The sequence below is a fragment of the Poecilia reticulata genome, chromosome 14 (genome assembly GCF_904066995.2).
Source record: "Poecilia reticulata chromosome 14, P_reticulata-male-v2, whole genome shotgun sequence".
In the NCBI taxonomy this organism is placed as follows: Eukaryota; Metazoa; Chordata; class Actinopteri; order Cyprinodontiformes; family Poeciliidae; genus Poecilia; species Poecilia reticulata.
In genome coordinates, this window is record NC_088843.1 from 5,253,304 (window position 1) to 5,270,135 (window position 16,832).

At 37.5% G+C, this 16,832-nt stretch overlaps 1 long non-coding RNA gene across 1 annotated transcript; it reads left to right on the plus strand.

Moving 5' to 3' along the window:
- Positions 1–4,297: 4,297 nt before the first annotated feature.
- Positions 4,298–8,820, plus strand: LOC103475614 (uncharacterized). The gene is made up of 3 exons (XR_535347.2): positions 4,298–4,750; positions 8,103–8,185; positions 8,341–8,820. It is a non-coding gene; the product is annotated as an uncharacterized LOC103475614 (long non-coding RNA).
- Positions 8,821–16,832: the final 8,012 nt, after the last annotated feature.

The following is a 16,832-nucleotide window of genomic DNA, read 5'->3' on the forward strand; positions in this document are numbered from 1 at the left end:
AATAACTTTTTTTTACATATTTGTTAAAATTGTCACCATGTATGACACAAAAAATATGTGAAGAGATTGATCTTCCTCCTGAACTGCTGCTGCCATCAGAAAAAACACAGAAACAAACAACCAGTCAGAGCCAGGAGTTTGGTCTTAGAACTGTCAGTCATCCTGGTGTACTCGCTGCTAAATGTGCTAATGGCAGAGAAACAACTTACTGCTACAGGGAAGCTTTTTATGTGATGTCATCTGTGGTTGGGCTGCACAGTGGCGCAGTTGGTAGAGCTGTTGCCTTGCAGCAAGAAGGTTCTGGGTTCGATTCCCGGCCCCAGTCTATCTACATGGAGTTTGCATGTTCTCCCTCTGCATGCGTGGGTTTTCTCCGGGTACTCCGGCTTCCTCCCACAGTCCAAAAACATGACTTTCAGGTTAATTGGCATCTCCAAATTCTCCCTAAGTGTGTGTGTGTGTGTGCATGGTTGTTTGTCCTGTGTGTCTCTGTGTTGCCCTGCGACAGACTGGCGACCTGTCCAGGGTGACCCAGCCTCTCGCCTGGAATGTTAGCTGGAGATCGGCACCAGCAACCCTCCTGACCCAACTAAGGGACAAGGGTGTAAGAAGATGGATGGATGGGTCATCTGTGGCCCTGCTAATATGTCTTTTGTCTAGTTTCTAGTGGAAATATCTAAGTTCAATTGAAATAAGAAAAACAAACTTACAAGTAAGTTTTCAGCAAGATATAGGAGCTTGTGTTCAGTAAATAATTCCATAATATTGATGAAAAAGTTATTGTTCTACTGGCAGATAAATTCACTTACAAGACATTTTTCCTGTGTTATTAGCGAAATAATCTACCAGTGCGACTAGTTCTTTTTAATCAATTTTAACGAATTACTGACTTAAAATAAGCTCTTATATCTTGCAGAAAAGCTACTTCTAAGTTTTGTCTTGTTTCAAGTTTACTAAGATATTTGCACCAGAAACCTGACAAAAATACTTTGTAAGTTTTAGTGTTTTTGCAGTGTAGTACAGAGCAATGGGGGTGGATGAACACCACACAAGATTATGATTGACAGCGCTAAGACCCGCCTCCTGGCTCTGATTGGTTGTTTGTAGAAGGGCTCATTGTTTTTTGCAGATTATCTGTCTCATACCATGCTATCGTCAACAAATATTTAAAAAATAAAAGGCAATGAAAAAGAAAATCACAATTGATACAATTGATAAGTGAGTTTAACATGAAAAGCTCATTTTCTTTTTGCACTCTGCAGCAGTTTGCTGTCAGCTCCTCTCCATATTAAGTGTGCCCTTGATCTTCTCGCCCTTCTGCTTGTGTTGTTCTAAATCAGCATGCAAGTATGCCAAAACACACACACACACACGCATGAGCAGCACGATGCACAAACACACATGAAACCTTGTTCGTAATTTTCCCAACTCCAATTACCTCACACACTCCAACTCCGTCATATCTGCACTCCTATCATTTCCTACTTCTTTCCCCATTATGTCGCTGACTCGTGCTCTCACTTCAAGACTCAACTAATAAGCAGGCAAAGACAGCGGATTTGGAGAAAGAAAAAAAACTGAGTAGACATCTCTCATTATTTTCATTCATGGCACCAGCGGCATTGTAGGCGCAGAAAACCCTCACTGCATCTTCTTCCTCACACACATCATCTAAGTGAAAACCCTTGGAAAGAGCAAGTGATTGATGCCTTTCTCTTTGCTCCTTCTTTTGTCTTATTCACTCCTTTTATGTTTGCGTGCATTAGCCTAACATAAAAGGGACAAATGAATATTAATCCTAAAAAGAGCTGAGGCTACATGTATATTTCTAAGTGACACAAACTATCCTTTAAGTGTAAACTAGGATCCTTTTCCCCTGTGACTCCTCTTGTTACTGAATCAATACTGTGCAAGCAGTTGCACATGAATGCACACTGACAAACACGTGCATTCAGTCACAAATGAGGACACACACACATCAGAAGGATGTGTGTGTGCACATTGTTGTATCAAGTCTCAGTGTTTTGACTTCCTCCTCCACTGAACAAACAGAAATCAATTCCCTCGACTTGCAGGGAACATATATCAGATGGACATCAGCTCTGAAATGTGCCACTTGGTTGGATGTGTGTGAGGAGGCATAAAATAGTGTCTCTTTACTCGTTTGGCTTTTTCTTTTTTACCATCCTTCCTCCGGGTCCTTTTAAAAAGCTGGAACACATAAAATACACTGACTTTGTGGTCTTTCAGTGAATGGAGGGGAGCTTTTTCCTGGGCATTCATCTCACATTAGTCATATTTCAGTCTTACAATATAAACTTATAAGCACAATAAGTAAAGAAATTGTTGTAAGGTTGACTCATTTTTCTGCAATGGATTCTTGCCTGGTGCTATTTATTGGATCAAATTATCAAATTACTCACAGTTTAATAATTTATTAATATTAAAAAAATCTGAAGGTTGCCTCTGCTAGTGTTGTCTTAAAGGGTGACGGTGCCTCTCTTTTAATGAGTAATTAATTACATTTAACATAAAAAATGTTAGAAAAAGTACTTTAAATCAGGAGCGCTAACACTTTTTCAGCATGTTAGCTTCAAGTCAAAATTAACGTCCTACTAAAAAAATGCAAAATATTTATTTGCAAATATATTGATAATTCTTTACGTTTCATTCTGTATGAAAGTGATACTTTTGTGTCTTCTTACTTGGTCTTAGTTCCTCTCTTATTTTTACATATTTCTTAAGTTTAAAAGAAAACCCGAGGGCTAAAAATCGGAGGTAGCAAGCTATCTAGCTAGTTTTGCTGCGATCAGAACCGTTGTTTGCTCATGCGCAGTGGGGAGAGTCCGTTCTTCGTCCTCTTTGTTATAATGGTAGTTGGCTAACAAGTACAGGAAACATTACCGCCACCAACAGGTGAGGCTGTGTATCAATAAAGAGACGGGAAGAATGATAGGCTAACGTTTGTTTCATCAACCTGGTATACTTTTTTATATTTTATGCTCTGTTTTTCAGAAAAAATTATGAGGGCAGGAGTTTAAAAAAATTATATTTATTATAAAACCAGGCAGACAAACTGATGAATAAAGGGCAAGAGTAAAAAAAAATAAAAATAAAAAATAAAGATTAATTTCATTGTGAAAGATTTTCCTTGTCATTATAGATATATTTGGCTACTCTCTAATGAGTATAATCTCCAGTGATTCAATAGGTACATAAACTCTGTTGCCTCTTATGAAGACACAATGAACATATTTTATTTTTAAACATTAAACTGGAAAGAAATTGAGATTCTTGAGTTCTTTTTCAAACATCTCACTTATCTGTCATGTTTGCCATCTTTTCACATCTTTTCCCCATATTCCCTAATGAATCTAAATAAGCTTCTCTGCCTGTGTGAGCAAACACCTGCGTCCTGTTAAAGATCTACTCGTTACCCATCAGTATTAATGAGTCACACACTCAATGAATCTAATTAATTACCTCTCTTCATTTCAAAGGAAATTTCTTAGTCAGCAAACATGAAACAACATGAAACAAAGCAAATGAAAGAAACCTCTCAATATTTATGCAATCCAATTATTTTGTTAAATCACAGACTGTGTAAAAAAAGTGAATTTAATTAGTTTTTATGAGGAGAATTGGAACAAACATTAAAAGTGTTAACTTTGTTTCAAAGTGTCAGTTTTTAACACAGGTAAATATCAAACAGGTAACATACAGTAACTATCGACTTCTGGATTTGTACAAAGCAAGGAGCTTTCATCCTAATTTACTCTGATAATGTCATTATACATTTGTTATTTCAGTGATCTCACAGTAGCTTTACTGTTTAAGCTATGTAACAAAAATGGAGCTGTAAAGCATCTGATAGCTCTGGCAGTAGATGTTTTGTGAGAATTCGTCTTGCGGTCAGAAAGTTGTGGGTTTGATTGCAGTTTCCACCTGACACATGCCAATTTGACCGCTGGACCTCTAGTTGTCTATTGATTTGGTGTCTGAGTGAGTTTATTAGTGTGACTGTAGTTTAAAAGCCTTTTGAGTGGTCAGTAGAAAATGCTATACCAGTTTAGCCTATGTAACATCTAGTAACCATTCCAGTCAATGTATTAGAGATAAATCTGAATGGATATTTGACCTCCACTTGGCATTAGCAACATAAATCTGTCTTGTATCTCATATGTACTTGTACTTGTTTTTTTTTTTTACTGATCCAACTCTGCAGTACCCACGCATCAGCCAGTATTTGTTTGAACACATGTACTCCAGCCTAGAAAGTGGCAGTAATAAACTTAGAATGAGTGTAAGGCACAAAAAAACCTAAATAATATAAGTTTGCTTCAACCTGTTTGTCTGAATTTCATGCAATAGTAAATTCAAACATTTGCACATAATTCAGATTTTTTTTTTTTGTTTGTTTTTAAAGGTAAGTTTGTTGCATAGCAATTTTGCTACAGGAAAGTGTGGTTCAAATACATCTGCCGTGACGGATGTCAAACCTATGCGCTCCTGTAAAGCCTGTCAAAAATGCACATATGATGACCTACTATCACTTCTATTTAGTTGTTTTCGCAGTAAAAATGGTCACAGGGTACTGTGCGATCGGCTGCACAAACAGACAAGGATAGAAAATTTGTCATTTTATTGTATAACTTTTAATGAGGAATGCTGCTGCGGCGATGGATAGCAGCCGTCAATCATAATGACTGTCAGCCCTCGGTGTAACCGCGGATTTGCAGCTTTTTACAAGGTAAGAAGATTAACGTTCTTCTTACTTTGAACGGTAATTTTAATTATACTTACTTTATAAGTAAGTATAATTAGAAATATTGCTCCATATTGCTTTATGGAGAAGCTAAACTTAGCATACATGCTAGGCTACGCCGTCATGTAGCATGTATGGGGGGAAAAAAACTAGTTAGCATCTTGTCTGTTGTACGTTTCTCCGGTGTAACGGGAAACGCTGTTTATGACATAAATCACAGAAATCATGTAGTATGAATTCAGGTAAAGTCGGTAATTTGATCAACATGTCAGGAGGGAGGAGGTATGGGTCAGTTTCTAAGCTAGCTATTTCAAATCCCGCCGTCTGTGAGCCCCAAGCAGGTGTGTTACATTAAAAGACCAATTAGCTTGACTCGAGCAAGAAGCAGCAGCCATGAATAAACTGACAAAAACAACTTGGGAAAACAACTTCAGTTCAATACTCCGGATCCTCACTTCAGACGTCCGTCATGGCGCTTCGAATGATTAAGTGACGCAGTTGCAAAGGGTTAATTGAGAGGACTGGAAAAAAACATCAGAACCAAAACAAACATTGCCCTTCCATTGTTATATGGAGTTCTGACTATAAATAATGTTAACATGCTTTCCACAACCGTAATTAGTTCATCATAATTTATCAAACCCCCCCACCTCAAATCCATTTCAACTTTGCAGTATGATGGATGGATTTTGTCTCATTATTTACCAGGATATCTGTTGCTTCTCTTAAAAAAATTATTAAGTCTGCTCTGGTTTTGGGCAGCAAAAAATACTCCATCAATTCCCACACCGTGGCAGCTCTGTTGCTGTAGCCACAGAATGTAAAACCTGTGTTGTGTGACAGAGCTGACCTCCTTTTCCGCGTCTCTGGGGGTGTGTGTAGCAGGAGGCGAGATGAGAGGACTGGGTGGAACTTGAGGGAGATATGGATGATGAGGAACAGCAACTGCTGATGACAAAATTGGGTTGGAGGAGGAAGATGTGATGAAACACAGGAGAGAGATAAAATGTGAAAGAGAGAATCGGAAAATTAAAGCAGGAGAAATGTGAAGGGATTGTGGTAAGAGTGACAGGTTATGGCCCATAGAAAGAGGAGCTCAGCCACTTTCTCCCTGGTTTCAGCATCCTTAGCCTCTAGCAGCGGTTGATTTAGTGCCCACTACTAAATGAAGAGTCCCTCCACAGACATGTACCCCCGTATTCAGTTTAGTGAAGCTTCCCAAGGGGATATTAATACCTGGCGAAACAGCTTTTCTTTTTTTACTCTGCACTGGGGGCTTTATGATGCACTTCACCTCCGTGGAGGCAGAGGATTACTCTGAAAAATGTATATGGAGTTATTGTGTTTTGAAAATAGCCTCTGCTTTGCAGTAGTGGCACTCCACAGTCTTTTCAGCAGAGCATGAATAGCACAAAACAGCTTTTTCTCATGACCTTGTACAACATAAAACAATTGTCTGATACCCTTTTACTATAAAAGAGCAGCTGATGTTGCCATAGAAATATTTTCTTCAGAAAGCTAGCACGTCATCATGAGTGCATTAGTTCAATGTTTTTAAGTTTAAGGAGCTGGAAAGAGATGCATGATATAATGAAACAACTGTGAGTGACAGCACCATAATTTGTAGTAAATCATTATAAACCGCGGAAATCTATTGTTTATTTGTTGAAATGCCCAACAATTATTACTGGGTTATGAATTTGCAGAGGTTCTAGCTAAAGCTAAAATTGGGTGAGAGCATGATTTCATCATTAGTTTAAAAAAATGTAAAGTTTTTTTTTTACCATATCAGATCAAATCTAGGCCTTGGAATAACATCAATGATATCTTATCCTGAGGGCTTAGAAAGGCTATGGCTTCATGATGAGCCTACAGATTCATTACACACTCACCGGCTGGCAAAGCTAAGCTATTTCAGAGTCAAACAGAACGTCAGTCAATCAGCCAAGTTTATTTGTACAGCACATTTCAGCAACAAGGCAGATCACAGTGCTTTACATCACAAAAGCACAAAGTCATAGGCCATGGGCCAAAAATGTAGTTACATTTTGTCAATTGCCATCATTACACGTCAAAATGTTGGTTGGTGTTTCATTCGTTATGATCCAAAAGCAAATCTGAACAGGTGGATTTTTTGTCTAGATTTAAAGGAACGCAGTGTCCGTCTAACAACTCCCTACAATCTCCATGGCATGGACAAATAAATTTGCACTTCAACCCTCATGGATTCAATTCATTTATTCAATTCAAATTGCATACACCTGCTAGTTCTGGATGTTGGGAGTTTGTATTTGTCCTGCTGTTAAAGAAAAGTGCCTATCTCTAAAGGAGAAGGTGAAAAAGGCGGAGGAAAATGTAAATCTAACAAGTTCTATACATTTTACATTGCAACTTTAACATGGCTGATAAAAGACTGAGTTTCTGTGCTGCAATTGGCTCAGCTCAGAGTGATCAGTAATCACGATTCGAATGATGGCTTTTGGATTTACTTGCCGATTATGTTCACAGAGCGCCGCTCTGGTTTAAAAGCTAATTGGCACTCTGGTTGCTACGCCATGCTCTGTATAAAAAAAGCCTCTAATCTGCATTCTCTTACGCTCTGGAAAAGCTGAGGAAAATGCTGATGATCCACAGAAAGGCTGAAACGCATGATGTAAGTGCAGAAACTTCCCAAAAAAGAACAAAATTATGGATAAAACATCTTAGTTACTGGTGGTGCAAAAATCTGTCAACTACTAGGAGCGACACTGGGTCAATCCTAAAACTGGGTTTTCCAAATTAACCTTTTATAACCTAAGTTTCAAATCTCCACAGATATTTTAGCTGATTTTAATTGTAAGAAGTTCTTTAAATATCCTGTGAGTAAATATATTTGCCCATTTATCCATAACAACTGTAACTTTCAATATCTAGCAATTTATTACCGTCTATTACAAGAGTGCCCCTTAGATTAATTTCCCTTCCTTCTATGGCAGGGGTGAAATTACCGTAATAACCAGATATTGGCTGGAAAGTGCAACGTCTCCCCTTTCAGAAACTGTTAGAATTTTTCAGATAGCGCAAAGTGATGTGGAATTACGATACTACAAATGTGGATCAATCGTTGCTGATATGTTTGGTCTAGAAGGATTTTAATCGGGTGTAAAACTTACCAAATATTTTTGGGTTGCAAAACATCCTTAAAATATACCAGCAGACTAAATATTTTAACCTTAATTTTGCTAAACAGAGTATATAAATGTTCTGTTCTCGTTACGGTTACAGAAATTAACCAACTATACTGTCATCTATTAACAGCAGTTTTTTACACACTTGCACGTCTCATTTTGTTTTCCAGAAATACGAACAGACCAGCAACTTGCTTTGATGTGTTTGACGAGGCAAAATGAACCTTTATTGCCCCGTAAAGGAGGAATTCAGGTGTCAAAGCATCATCAGATAATAAAATCTTTACAACTGTTCATAGCTATTGCTTGAGAGAAAGAATATAGACTTTTTTTGTTTGTTTTTTACTTGTACAGTACATTCAGGAGGTTAAACAGCTTTTGGCTTTATTCTCGTCTCTTCCCTTAAAGATGTTCTCCAGAGACAGGAGTGAAACGCTGATGACTCTCTGCCGTCCTCATCACACTTTGCAGAGACTTCCTTTCAGCTGCAGTGCAGTTGCTGCTCAATGCTGTGATGCAGCTCGTTAGATGGATGGGAAATTCTCACTGTCAGCCTCTTAGGGAAGTGAATCATTTAGTTTTGGTCAGGTTTTAAGACTCCAAAAGATTTGTTCAATCATCTGGATTCCTCAAAAGTCTCTATCAGACAGTCGCTGATTTTCAGGGTGGTGTATTAAACTTTTAATAATAATAATCTTTATTATTATTAAATATTATTGTTCCTAAACCTTAGTAAATGTGCATTTTCTGATCTGTACAGATCCACAGTGAAGTAGGCCAGGCTTAGTCCTCCATTTGTGGATTTTATTGTAATGAATCCATAATTTGATGTTTTATTAAAGTGCAGTAATTTTTCTTTTATTTTGATTTTAGATACGGCTTTATTTTAATCGTAATAAAAAAAAATAATAAAGTCTAAAAAACCTTCCCTAATTTTAAAGTTAAAGTTCCTCAGGTTGAAGTTTATTTCTTTCCTTGACTTCTCTTGTGAATTTTGCAAATGGGCAGCTGATGTTTGACATGCTGTGGGTGTCGAGAGTTTATTTTAAGTCAAGCCATGATGTTTTTCTAACCACCTACTTTAAAATGCCTACTGGCCAGGTGGAGAAGGTGTCTAAAACCTAACCGTACATCACAACAGTAGAAAAAAAGAACATACCAGGGGAAAGAAGGATTTAGCAGTGGATTGTAAAAGGTGTCAGAATGTTAGTGTCAAAGATTTTGACCATGAAATAAACAAAGTAGAGCAAACCTGGCGTTAGCACCTACAGAGAAAAGAAAACCAAAGGTGCAAAACATTTCAGGCTGCAGATCTCTACTATCTAAAAACAGAAAAGTAACACTCCTATTTAAATAAAGGGATTAATTTATTATTATTTTCTACAGATTAAAACTTTAATCATGACATACTGTAGCTTATTATTGTTAGTTTCAGTCAGGTTATCATAATATACAATAATCTGAATTCGAGGAATCTGGTATTTAGCAAGTAGAAATAATTTTAAATTACTTAAATAAGATTAGTTTGATTTAATGTAATATAGCAATAAGGAGGACTGCACAGTGGCGCAGTTGGTAGAGCTGTTGCCTTGCAGCAAGAAGGTTCTGGGTTTGATTCCCGGTCTTTCTGTATGGAGTTTGCATGTTGCATGCGTGGGTTTCTCCGGGTACTCCGGCTTCCTCCCACAGTCCAAAAACATGACTGTCAGGTAAATTGGCCTCTCCAAATTGCCCCTAGGTGTGAGTGTGTGTGTGCATGGTTGTTTGTCCTGTCTGACTCTATGTCTGACAGACTGGCGACCTGCCCAGGGTGACCCTGCCTCTCACCTGGAACGTTGGCTGGAGAGACACCAGCAACCCTCCTGACCCACTAAGGGACAGAAAATGGATGGATGGCAATAAAGAAATGTGTACAGTGTAATTATCTAGTTTAATCTGAAATTTACATTCCACTAACAAAAATAAAAACATAGGCCAAAAAAAAGTTAGGAGTCTGAAGGAGTCTTTATTAATGCCTGTGACTGCTGTCATAAAGTGTCAGTCTGTAAATAATGACACTTTTAATGCAAAGTTGACACTTGTAATTGACTTTTAATGCAAATTTTAATGGAACTTTTAGTGCATGTTTGCATTAAAAGTGTCCATTTACATGTATGAACAATCTTTCATGTCTCATTTCAGTCTTATGCACACCCCATCAAATAAAGTGTTACCGAAGGATTTAAATATGCCTAAACATTCAATCAATTCTGATTTTAAAAATCTTTTCACGATTATGACCTTGGAAAACGTAGCAAGGCCCAGTCTGACATTGTGTATGAACAAAATGCAGAAATCCTCAGTTGGTCTGAAATAAATTCACATTTTAAACGCATTTTACTTCTCATGCTTTAAACATGAGAAGTAAAGCATTAAAACCTACCAGAGTCGGTGCAGGAAGTCATGCACAGAGTGCTCTTGTTTCTGCTTTTTCCTTGGTAATGACTCTAACTGCAAAGTTTTGAAAGTCTCCCTCTAGCCTTAAAGAATCGGGTCAGAATGTGTTTTCACGTAGACTGCAGCACTGCTTCAGGCGTCCCGAGGAGACTCTGAGTTCGTCTTCCTCCTCATCTTCACTCTGTGGCTACTTTCACCAATTTGTGACAGCAGAGGGGAGGAAATGCAGCATATACTATAAAATGTGTAGAAAATTACATTTACATAAAATTATACTTTCATTTTTGGAGCGTTGGAAAGATTAAAGGAGGAAAAAAAATGCAGTGAAATGAGAATTTTTTTCAAAAGAGTTAAATAATTATATTATTTAAATCATTATTTAGATGAAAAACACTGAATTGGTGTTTTTTTTTTTGACTAGCTGAGTTTCACTGCTTACACTTAATCTGAATCTGATTACGATTGGATTATCCTGGAATACATTTAATTTAAGTTACATTTACTGCATAATTTGGGTTTGACAGGTTTGTCTTCTGAACTGGCATAATTTAAATAAACTGAACTGAAAGAACAGATCATTTTTTACTGTTGTTATTTTTCTAATACTCAGAAAAAACATCTTTTCCAGACTGTGTAGGAACCCAGACAACTCCAAAACTCCTCACATATTTATATATCTGACGTATTTACCATGCTCTGATGTGAGAAAACTATATTTTGACGTGAAACTTAATGCATTCACCTCTCTGCACTGCAAAACACACAATCTTAAGTATTTTTTTTCTAATTTCTAGTACAAATATCTTAGTGCACTTGAATTAAGACAAAAATAACTTAAAAGTAACTTTTTTGCAAGGTATATAAGCTTGTTTTAAGTAAATCATTTCTTGATATTGATGGAAAAAGTACTAGTTCCTTTGGCAGATTATTTCACTTATAACATGGGAAAATGTGTTGTTATAAATGAATTTATCTGCCAGTGGAACCATCCATCCATCCATCCATCCATCCATCCATCCATCCATCCATCCATCCATCCATCCATCCATCCATCCATCCATCCATCCATTCATTTTCTTGCACCCTTGTCCCTCAGTGGGGTCAGGAGGTGCTGGTGCCCATCTCCAGCTAACGTTCCGGGCGAGAGGCAGGGTCACCCTGGACAGGTCGCCAGTCTGTCACAGGGCAACACAGAGACACAGGACAAACAACCACGCACACACACACTCACACCTAGGGGGAATTTAAAGAGACCAATTAACCTGACAGTCATGTTTTTGGACTGTGGGAGGACCAGTGGAAATACTATTAAGGAATTATTAACTTAAAGCAAGCCTGTATATGTTGCTGATGAGTTACTTTTAAGTTAATTATGTCTTATTTCAAGTAAACTAAGATATTTTGCACTAGAAACTAGACTAAAATACTTGGTAAGATTTGATGTTTTTGCAGTGTGGGTTCATTTCACACGTAAGGTAAAGTTTTGAGTAAATCCAAATAGCAAATATTCAAACATCAAGCCACAGAGCCCATTTTGCTCCTGTAGCTTCTGGATCTGTAGTTTGCCACACATACAGCTTCCCACCTCTGCCTCCTCACTCTCCTGTGTTTACTCATCTCTCCTCACTCTTCTTTTAATTTACTTTCCCTTTTTCCTCCTGACCTTCTCATTTCCGTCTGTCTCTATTTCCTCCTCTCTTCCGCTCCACGACCTCTCTTTCACCTTAAATCCACAGAAACCGCTGCCCACCTTCCCACGTTCTCCATCCCTTCGCCGTCTTTGCAAAACTCCGTCCTTTTCCTCGTCCCCCTGCTCATCAGAGATGTTTCATTTACTTTAATCTAATTGGGTGTTATTTAATTTAGAGAGCCGTGACTTGCAATGGCCCTGCAGGGATTCAGGAGTGTAGCAGCGCTCTGCTCTCTCTGTCTCTTCTGTGTGTGTGTGTGTGTGTGTGTGTGTGTGTGTGTGGGTGTGTGTGTGTGGGTGTGTGTGTGCGTGTGTGTGTGTGTGTGTGGAGAGGCATGTGCGCGCGTTTACAGATCTTTGCTGTGCACACACACACAGATGTGCCCACTCGGCTGAGCATAAGTGTTTGATTTTTGCAGTCTGGGTTTGCCTGTGAAAAAAAATAAACTAACTTACAATCATTGCCAAGACGGTCATCATTTATTTACACGGCTGAGGAAGAGGTGGGAGACGGCAGGAAAATCTGCAATGAACGGATAACGAGGGTTAATGTTCAGACATCCATAGCTGGGAAGAAATGAGGGGCGCAGGATGGGAAATAAATGATAAGAAGAGGAAGAGGCTGAATAACCTTGAAGAGGCCATATAAACAGACATACTGTGATTTATAAGACTTTATGCATTATTGACAAGCGAATTATAAGCTCGAGGCAATGCTCTTCACTTGCAATCATCTCAGACTGCTGTGATTCGCTGCTTTGAGGACGGGTGCAGTTCCCGCTGCGCTCTGAGCCCCAAGAAGAAGATTTAAGATAGAGACAGAAGGTAATACTGTCTTTGAATTGGTCTGCTCAGATAACCTGTTGACCGTTAAACCTTTAGATGCTCTTCATGTCTGATGCCAGATACTGTTTTATTTGTATTTGTATAAAAATAGTTGCAATGCAGAATGTTTCACATTAAACTACTCTAAAAATACTCCCAGATAAACAATTAAAAAGTTTTTTTTTTATCTTTAGTCTTTGATCTTGTTTTCTGTTATCATGATTCAGGGCATTTCTTTGCTACTTAATCTGTTTGTTGCTCCATAAGCATCATGTTTGGAGCTCTGTTGAAATCCTGTTAATTTAATCCCTTAAACTCTCAGACAGCCACCAAGATGCCTGCAGCAGAATTACCATATCATGAATTAAAAGTAATTTAATTTTGCTTTAATTAGACTTCGTTGGATCTGTTAACAGCATGAGTTACAGCGTATGTGTGTGTATTTGTGTGAAGATGTGGATGAAGTGAATAATTTACATATGTGCATTTATGAGCATAATTTGCAGACTCTTAAAAGAACCCTGGTAAAAAAGGAAGCTTTATTTTTTTTAAAAACAAATAAATGTATAGAATGGAAAAATGAAAAAAAAAAAAAAAAAACTCTGAAATAACCTCTAAAACTAAGATTAAAAGAAGAACCTTTTGATTTCATTTGAAGATTCATTCCTCTTGAGTTCACACCTGCCATCATTGATGAATTTTCTTAATATTCTCTCATTTGCATTATTTAGCTTAAGCCATATTTTGCAGAAATGCTACAAAATATGAAAAAGATCTCAGTGCATGAAGATATCAGGATAAATGTAGGTAACAAATCCTGCCGTTATATTTAAGCTCTGTCACAGTGAAGGCTGTAGTCACCAGTGATTACAGAAAATAATAAACAGGAATTACAGAAACTGCATATTTCGCTAAAGTTTGTGAAAACACCAGACAGAACCATGAAACTATTCTGTGTAAATATGTCCAGAGGTGGACAGAGTACCCAAAACTTTGACTGAAGTAAGAGTAGCAATACTTTAACGCATTTTTACTCAAGTAAAAGTGAAAAGTAGTCATACAAGAAATAAAAAAAGTATTTGGTAAAAAGTTTGATTTTTACCAAAAAGTCTGATTAACTGATCAAATCATGTATCGTGATATTAAAAGATTACATCATCAGACAAACAAAATGTAAAATTCAGTGGAAATTTTGGTATTTTAAGGACATTCATTCATATAAGTATCAAAAAATAACAAAATCAGGCAAAATATTTTTTTCCCCAAATCAGTTTCTTTCAATAAAAAACTAATGAAGCTTTTACAAAAACTACAGATGTATCTGGTGAATTTTTTGTTAAAACATGTTTGCTTTTCATTCAGAGAGCAGAAAATCCAGAAATGTTCCTGAAGTAGGAACATTTCTACTTCAGGAAATGTTACTCATAATAAAGTTACTCAAGTTACTCAAGTAAAAGTAAAAATTACAAAATCATCCTGAAAGTGCATATTTTACTCGTTGCTCAAGTAAATGTAGTTGAGTAAATGTAAGTGCTGTGTTATTCCAAAGAAAACATCCAGATTCAGATGAACCCAAGAGATATCCTCACAACCTGAAACTTTTCTAAGGCAGACTGGAGAAATATCAGGTCAAGTTGTGCTGGAGGGTTTTCCTTCCCAGCGTCGCTACATGCTAACACGTTACATGCTAACACGCTACATGCTAACACGCTACATGCTAACACGCTACATGCTAACACGCTACATGCTAACACGCTACATGCTAAGTTAACACCTCAATGGAAACGACGATGTGTCTTCTCTTGACTTCTCGTGCAGAAAAACATATGAGAACTCAACATAAACATTTTCATTAGTTTGCTGCCACCATCCCGTTCTGCGTATCGGTGTGTGCTGGAGATAATTCAAGCTTAAACCAGACAGGATGAAAAGCAAAGCGCTGCTGCTGAACTTGCGTGTCTTCGGGGGATGATGGACTGGCAGCTGCCTGCTTCAGAGGAAAAAACAGACTCAAGCAGCTTAAACCTACCAAGGTGTGAGATTTATTCAGGCAGCATTGTGTGTGTGGGTGTGTGTACGTCTGTCAGGGGGGCAGCTGATACAAGGTTCTTTTTTTTCAAGGCTGCTTTAGATATTTTTGCACCAAGTTTTCCTAAAGCTGACATGTTCTGCATTACATCTAATCATTGGAGATTATCTCTAATAATCCTTGATTATTATTATTTTTTTATATCAGATGGAAAAAAACCTCAAGGAATGTCCAAGCTGACACTATTATGCCTCCCCAGCAACTCATGAAAGATTAAACTCTTCTGAGATTTATCCTCCTGCTGAATTCTTGAGAAAACTCAGAAATCAAATGAGTTTTTTAATTTAGCAAAACATTAAATAAATAATTGAACAGGGAGATAAAATGTGCACAGAACAGAACGATGGGTGTTTGGATCAGATGCTGACTAACAGGATCAGGATGATAAACTCAAGATAATGTGGCTACTTGTGATGCTTTTCTCGTGCATTCATAAACGGATCTATTTAAGGAAATCGATGAGTCACACAGTAATCTCCAACTACTGGTGGTATATAGACAGTGTTTCTAGGTAGCTGCAGTTCAACTCTTGCTTTTTCTGTCACTCTCCTGAAGTTGTCTGTAATTCCTAATTTTATGGTCTTTGGACAGCAGGAGCAACAAAACTATGTTAAACTTAGCGTGGCTAATGTCATTACAGACTGTCAGACATACGTTATTGAGGATGAGTGGCTCAGATTACAGCGTAGCAGCAGGTAAAGCTTCACTGGCTTTCACAAAAGCACATCGTTTCTTGTTTTTCTATTACAGTTCAAATTTCATTTAACACTCCTGTACAAAGAAGATGCACACTAAATAATGAAAAGCCTCCTAATGGCCTCTGAATGGACACCATTACTGCATAATTAAGTTTATGAAAGCATTGATTTATGAGTTCTTTTAAAACTGCAGGCTGAGTGTTTTAAAATTAAGAGCAGAGTCAAGAGTAAGAAAATAAAACGAAAACTTTATCATCCATGTTAGAAGGCTGCAAAATAATCCATTTAAAGAAGTTTCAAGATGTTTTACTTGCAGTATTAGTATGAATTATAAATGAAATATATGGAATTTGTTTTATCACAAATTAATTTTTTTACATTTGTGATGCAAGGAATGATCTGTAGAAAAAATATAATAAATTGTCTTTCTGTCTGTCCGTCCGTTCGTCCCATTTGCCCCTCCAGAATTATTACACTCCTGATGAAAATGTCAGGAAAAAAAATCATGTTTTTTAAATTTTTTGGGTGAAATGTAATCAGGTTGTAACACTAAAACTCAAACTAAACGACTAAAAACTGCCTTTCAATTCAAACAGACCATCAGCTGTTCAAATGTGTAACATGATATAGTTCTAAAATGTCTAAATCCGTGCATAAATCAGGGTTTTATGTCATTCTCTGTCAGGCTTTCACAATGAAAGCAAAGGGCTTTCTGTCTTCGAACGTGGCAGGATTGTTAAACCGTACGTCAGGACGAACCATCAATGCAGAGGTTAGACGCAGAAAGACAGAGATCTTAAATTTCTTAAAAGATCCTTAGGGGGTTGACAAAAAAAGAGAAGCAGTAGACATGAGAGAAATTCACTTTCTCTGATCTGGAGAATCTAATGAAGACTCAGGCAAATCCTCGACCCCAACTAAGTCTGTCTGATGCCGACCGCAGCTCAGTAATATTAACACGGCATCTGGCAGAGAAGCTTAAAAAGGAAAGGTTTCTTTAAAAACATGATGCTACCACCTCTGTACATCACTGCGGCTTGCAAGCGCCAAAATGGCCAAATGATTTTCATTTAGTTTCCATTTAGTTTCAACAGGACACTTCTACAAAAATCAAAGTGTTCCTCTCTGGGTGCATGTGTGGTGACATCTTCCTCGCTGAGTG